Source organism: Balearica regulorum, chromosome 5 (genome assembly GCF_011004875.1).
Source record: "Balearica regulorum gibbericeps isolate bBalReg1 chromosome 5, bBalReg1.pri, whole genome shotgun sequence".
Classification (NCBI taxonomy): domain Eukaryota; kingdom Metazoa; phylum Chordata; class Aves; order Gruiformes; family Gruidae; genus Balearica; species Balearica regulorum.
This window is the reverse complement of record NC_046188.1, coordinates 42020968-42028284: the sequence shown is the minus strand read 5'-3', so window position 1 is coordinate 42028284 and position 7317 is coordinate 42020968.

Here is a 7317-nt window from a genome sequence, read left to right as displayed (position 1 = left end):
TGCTTGGGAATGGAGAACAGATGATAATATGGGATAGGTCCAAGATACAAGTCCTTAACTTGTGTTCACCTGTAAAAAAGAGTTGAGTCTGGTAGGACCAAATGTGCAGTAGTAAGTTGTCACATGTGCTAAAGGTTCAACTCCGCAAGGGGCTAAGCACTGAACACAGACGGAATGGTAACGTATCACGCCTCAAAGGAGTGGTTGCACTGCACATCAACACCAACATCTGCAGGAATCCAACCGGAAGAGTGAGAGCACTGTGCCAGCAGAGCAGCGACATACACACAGTGGTGTGATGCACAGCACATCAGGATTCTCTGTCGTAGCAAAAAACCTACACGTGTTCTTAAGGAAATCTGCATGCATGAGAGCAAAACTGGACTGTGAGCAATCAATGGCGGCTTTCTGGCTGGTGGGAGAACATGAGAGGTGAGCAGAGATGGTGTGCATGTCCGAATATCCTCAGACATCCACCCATAGAGCTTTGGATGGCTTTTTCTGCAGTTCTGACCTACTTTTGGGATGGAACCCTGGGACTCCATGGCAGTAACACCTCACCAAGCAAAGGCTGCTGGGCATGCATGGGACTAGGTGAAGCAGGGATATTTTGAATCGAACCTCTACTTGCTCACCAATAAAAAGCGCGCATCCATGCCCAATGTGAATTGATTTAACCACGTAAGTGAGGGGGAAGGGTTGTGTATTTTAAAAGCCCAAACCAGCAGAGTATTACTCATCTCTAGCAGTGCATCTGCCAAACATTATGTTGGCTTTTGACAGTTAGCATGGGATTTCCTCTTTGTTGTTTGTTTTATCAATTGTTTCTATAGAAATGCCATTTTTATCAGACTAAATGAAAATATCCTGAAATAACTCACATCTTCAGCAAATAAAGATATTTCTTGCTCAGTCTATGTAACATATCCCTATCACACTGGGTCTTCCTCCCCTCATTACAACATCGAAATAAAACCCAGCTAAAAACGAGCTGCTGTACAGCTGAGACTCCAGAGAACAGACTGCTGTGGAAATTAGAAGGGGCAGTCAAGCAAATGTGTTTCTCAAGTCAGGTCATTCAAACGCTGCCTCTGAAGAGTATTGCAGGTGAAAATCGGTGTTTGCACAGATGGTGAACACATCGTCATTGACAGTCACTGCTTCACAGAAGGCTTAAATGAAAATGGTCTCTGAACTTACCCTGCCTGACAATGCCCTCTGCCCCTGCTGTCGCTGAGGAAAAGCAACATTTCTGAAATTCAGCTTCTCTGGGCTGAGGACAGTGTCTCTCATGGCTGCTGCTGCGGGATCTGTCTGCCAAAATCTGAGCGACATAGTGGATGCCTTCAATTCTACTGTCATAGATTTTAAAGGAAGCCTGTCAAAGTGCCTAAGCCTGATATTTCACACAATTTAAGACAGTTTAAAGCACTGGATGTGCTCAAATTATTATCCTCCGTGGCAAATCTGAAGAACTGGATGTTTTGTTGGCAATTCTGGATTTGTTCCTTTCGTCTCTTCAGATTATTTCCTGTTGTATCACAGGGAAGATCTTATACTTCTGCACCTGAGCAGGATGAGAGTGATGCATTCGTGCTTTATCCAAATCCCATCTGTACTAGCCAGAATATATACTGAAAGGACTGCCATGGGAAGCTCATCTCTCCCAGGCTCCAACTCCCACATCCTGGGAACGGAAAGCACGGCCTCTGCAATGCACTTGCTTTAGGGAGTCAATATTCAGTGTAGGAGCATCGCAGCAGCTAACTTGTACTACCAGTGGACCCAAGCCTGAAGTACTTAACTCTGAATAGATGTGCTAAGGCTGCAAGATCTGCCAAGAGTTTTTAACAGTGTTAATCATGATGTCCTGATGATTTAAGTCATCTGGCAGAACTAACTGCAGTCACACAGAGTTGGGGTTTTGCCTTCATCTTTGGAAATGTAAAGGGCTGTGGTGGGTAGCTGCGCCTCGTCTTTGTGAGTACTTGGCCGTGGAGTCTTACAAGGCCACAACTGGTTTCCCATCTCCTTGGGAGTGACATGAAAAGCTGTGGGTTCCCAGAAGAGTGTGCTGGCTCTCAAGTAGCAACTTCTCAAGTAGCAACACTCACTGTTTCACTGAGTCTTATGTGTTTCACCCAACCGTCTGGGTAGGGAGAGACAAGCAGCCTAATGAGAAACAGCTGTCTAAAAGGATAGCCCAGCAAGGTGAAGAGATGTCTGGAAGAGAGGTATTCTAAGGAAACTACCAGAACGGTATTGTTATCACATGGGATATCTAAGACCTAGCTGTGTCACTGGTGCATAGTGCCAGTCACTTTTGAACTCTGTTGCCACCTCATATGCTGAAGAAGTGCTTTTGCCAGTCTTCCACAGGGTAGGAACTTGCACCCTTTTTTTCCAGAGGCTCAGTGCTTGTCAAGTTTGGTGTATGCCTGGCACCAGGACAGTACTGTTCCCTCACTGGTGGTACTTGGTGATGGAAGTGAAGTCATCAGAAAGCTTCAGCTGTACACGCTTCTCTACCAGGTTGATGTGAAAGCATCTTTCTAGAGTACACTCTTATGCTCATTGTTTGCCTGACAACAAGTTCTCATCAGTGTTGTTTTGTTGGTGTTTTTTTTTTTTAATTCTTTTCAGAGGTTAGCTATTGTTATCTCTCATGACAGTTGCCTATGTCAGGAGCAAAGAAGTTGATAGTGGCCAGAGGAAAGCTCACAGGCAGAGAGCCTCCCTCCTGTTAGTGGCAAGCAGTACCACTAGCAACACCAACATTTAAAAGCCCTTTTCTTCAGTAGCACAGTTACAGGGAGCATTGATTGCTCAGATGCGTGCGTGCACCTTTTAATTTTGGTTTGTCATTGAGGGCCATGCATTTTAAAAGTCTGTTTGGCACTGGACAACAGCCCTGAGTGCTGGCAGGCTGCCTTCTAGAGACATACAGCAGCAGCAACTGCACAGCTTTCTTCCCATGGGAAAATGTTGGGAACTCTCCAAATTATTGACTTGGCTCTGGAATGGCACTGCCCAGATGGCTGTTCTGCATCAAAAGTAGTGAGCCGTGGAGGTCAATGGATAGATTTGGTCTTCCAAGTTTAACTTGGGGAAGAAGTTGGCCAAGAAGTATTTCCTGCTAGGGACCAGAGGTATTTGCTCTTCTTCCAGCCATACACACCATATTTTGGTGATTGGAGTCACCGGTGATTTGCCTAGCCTAAGATTGCTCCTCTGGTCAGCCACTGTATCTAAGGTCCTCTCTTTCCTATTTAAGGTAACAAAATGTTGTGAACAGATTCTTCCATTGCTACTGCCTTTGATTTACAAAGCCCCTCAGTGCTGAGGAGAGATATTCTGGGGGCTCAAAGTCCCCAACGTTGTCCGTAGCACCCCATTAAAGTTGGGATACCTTTATAATATTTTTTTAAAATACTTTTGTCCTCATTTGCTCCGAAGTACTTTGTGGACAGGACCTGGGTACTATTAAGCTGCGCTACCAACTCCCTCTGAAAAGCAGGGTACACCAGCTCAGGCTTGGCACTACATGAGCAGCAGCAGAAGCTTCAGAGGATGCTGGTGGACTATTCTAGGCACAGCCTTTTGCTGCTGCCTGACTCTCAGAGCATCTGTCCAGTTTTATGCAGGTGTGTTCAGCATACATGAAATAGGAAATGTCAGCACCTGCAGAAAAAAAAGCTCTTGTGTACAGAGAAGGGCAGAAGCAGCTCTAGGTCCCTCATGCTGCCCATGGCCCTTCATGTCCTACCTGGGGCTGAGAGGACGGCATCTGTTCTGTCTCTGTCAGTGGAGGTTGGAGATGTCCTCCGTCACCAGCAGCCCCAAAAGAGAAGAGCAACAATTTGAAGAAGCAGCAAAGAGAGAGGTTGAATTCTGCCCCAATACAGTTAGGAGAGGAATAGCCTTTGCTTATTGCTAAGTACTTCTTGGGAATGACTCAAGGGAGTGCTCTCAGTGACAGTCACAGGGACAGAACTAGGAGGGGTTTCTCAGGACTCAAAGATTGAAAAAGCTGGGAAGTAAGAAGTTGTGGGGGGTGGTGACTGTTCAGGTATTGGCAATAGCACATCATAAGGAGCAAGATAAGGCAAAGATAGAAATAGGAGACAGGTGCCAAATTTGAAATGCACGAACCAGAGGAATAGATGAGAAGGGAGAACATTTCATTCTGAAAGGAAAGAGCAAATGTCAGTGCAAATTCTGGCATGTCTGCGCACCATGGCAATAACATTACTAAGCCTAGAGCTTGAGAGTAGGCATCACTGCCACCAGGAACGAGATAGTAGGAGGCAGGGCAGGGACATCTGAGAGAATGGGAGGGACACAGTATGGAAACAAAAAGCCTGGAGAGTAGAGATGGGCTGAGAAGCAAAGACAAGACAGTGAGCAGTGCCAGGAGGTGATGGTGGCAGGAGGTGGCAAGGAATGAGGAGCACTTCACCCCTCTAAGAGATGGCCCTTGTCTTGGGCCTCACATCTGTGTGGGTGGCACCTATGCTCTCCAGCCACGTCGGGTCCCCAGAGGTTTTGTACGTTGGCTGTTACAGCCCAGGCCTCCCTGGGCACCAAGGCTGCTGTTTACACCGGGGTGCCCATGTGCCAGGGGGGTACCAGTACTACCTGGCTCATTTCATGCTGTTAATTGGAAAAGCATCACACAACAGGCTGGTTGTTCATCCCACTGTGGTCCCTGGAGCTACGACCATCAAGTTGAGAGTCATTTATGTTATTTGAGTCAGAATGTCCCTCAAAATGAGGCATCCTTTGTCAGCATGAACATATCAGAGTGTGCAAAGACTTTACAACCCAAGAGACAATATTGCCTTTGTCCTCTTTTCCTCCAAGAAGGCAGCAAAATACAAGCACCAGAGGATGTAATCCAAGTGCTAATAAATTATTGATGTCTCCCTTCAGCTTTTTACTTACTAAAAGGATATCAAAGCTCATTTTGTGAATGGTCCAGACAGATTCTCTTTTGCTATATCCACAATTTAATTCACAAATATTGTGCTAAGCGTTAATATTGAAGCAATGCAGTGTTCTCTCTTTGCAGGCTTTGCAAAAGATAATAGACATGTTTTGGATTACATAGACTCATAAACAGATACAGTGAAGGAAATGTCACTTGTGAGTCCAATTGATGTTTGAATTTGTAATTTAAAAAAGGAAGAGCTTATTATTAATTGGGAATACATTTCTTTTTTTTATATTAAGGGCCGGATTGAAAGCCTGTTGAAATCGCTGGACTTGTTCCTTACAAACAGTCTGCCTGGTTCTTTGGCAGCTCACACAAGTTGTAGGACAGTATGACTTTCTTTATATTTAGCTATAGCTCCTCTCTTCCAATGTGCCTATTTGCATAAGTCAACTAATGAACCATCTGTATTGGAAATACTCTTTCCATTACTGTCAGCTCTGGGGCAGGATGTGGCAGTTCCTTAACAGCATATATTAATTTACACTATTTTTTGGAGCAGCAGAGAAGCAATTTGAAGTCATCATACTGCAGTTTCCCTGGTAGGAGTCTCCCCTGAACAGAAGGCAGCTTAATGTTTCTCGTTCAGTAAGGTGCTCTGCAAGTTTTGATGGCCAGAAATGTTCAGGATCTTGATGGCTGTCTTACCTGAAAGACAGACACAAAGCTCCTAGGTGTATCTTCAAATGGTACCAGATCTTGGCAAATTTAGCCCAAATACTGTGTCTCACTAAACAGCAGAACAAAATTCTGCCTATTAAATCAGTGCGATGGCCCAGCTGAGCTCAGAGAAAGGATTATCAACATTTTAACAGAAGCACGCTCTAAATGACAGGGGGCTGATCTTAAACTAACACAAACTGCAGTTCCTGGCTGCACCAGTTTCTTCTTGCTCTGAATAGAGGCGGCAGTGCTAGGAACGCGTGTTGTCTCTGTTCTTTGCTAGCCATTTAGAAAGAGTGAGTGACCAGGCACAAAGCCCAGAAGAGAGAGCTAGTTTTTGCAATATGGTATACATATTTTGCAAGCCACCCTGCAAACTGCTTATCACATTTTTGGTGCTATATACATAAATATTCATAATTAATCTGTGTTAGAATAGAGGGAAAAGCTTCTAAAGAACAAAAATAGCCCCTTCAGGCAGCTCATACCAGTGACACTGATCCTCTGCATTTCTGAAATTAAAAAAATTTAGCTTCTTTGCAGAGATTTTGCAGTACTCCCTGGAATTCAAGCTTCCTTCATGTTCTGAAGGCAGCTTTGATAACAGAGATTGATACCTTGAATCTGGAGCTAGAGAGGTAGAAATAAAGGCACCAAATGAGAGATGACATTTCCAAAGCTTAGACCTCAGGGACAGCAACCTTCATTTTCCCTTCTCTAGGTCTCCTTCACCTCTAGGTTTTTCCCCAGGTCTTGGTTTCAGGTACCAGCAGAACGCTGACAGCATGGTGGGTGGGAAGATGTACATGCCTGTGTCTTTCGGATCAAAAGCCTGAATTCATCTGGGGGGCTTTGTACCCCCAGAGACAACTTCATCCATTAAAGGTGGAAAGGCCAATTCGGCAGTCCTTGGGACTGCTCACAGCTATAAGCCAAGCAACAGTCAGGATTGGTTTAGATGAAATTAATCACAGGTTATTCAACATCAAAAGCGGAGTGTCTGTGGAAATGAAAATAAATTAAAAACCTTCATGAAGGTGTTCAGGCTGCCCCAAAGCCCAGTGGGTATTAGATGTATTTATTAAATAGAGGTGACTGTTTGGACTGGGATGGCAGACAAATCTGACAGGCTGAGCTCTGCCAGGTCTTTGTTTTCCATCCTTGTCTGACTCAGCTTTTCAATTTGATGCTCTTACTCCTGGGCTGCTTGGCTTGCCCGGCTCACACCTTTCCAGTGCACCGCCTCTCCCTGCTGTCTGTACAAGTGGGGTCCACAGCTTCAGAAAACTGTCACCCCCTCTGCCTTACCGAATGGGGGTGCTTCTTCATAGCTGCCTTGCAATACACCAAAGTTTATTTTTTCTACCTCCCTTCATGGTGCTGTTAACTGTTGTTTATTAACAATCCCTACAAGTAAAAATCTGGCACTAATACAACATTCAGTCCAGATTTCTCAGTGCACAATTGTCTGGCTTGGCACATTTCCCCTCTAACCACAGCACTCCATCATGTCCCAGCACGGCCACAGACACCCGTTTCATAGTGTATATAAGGTCAGTGAAACCATCTAGACAAACATACACGGGCTGACCAAGCAGAACAGGGTTTTAATTTCTCTCTTCCCCTGTAGATCTTGGCGGGTGAGTCACAGGCACTCCTTA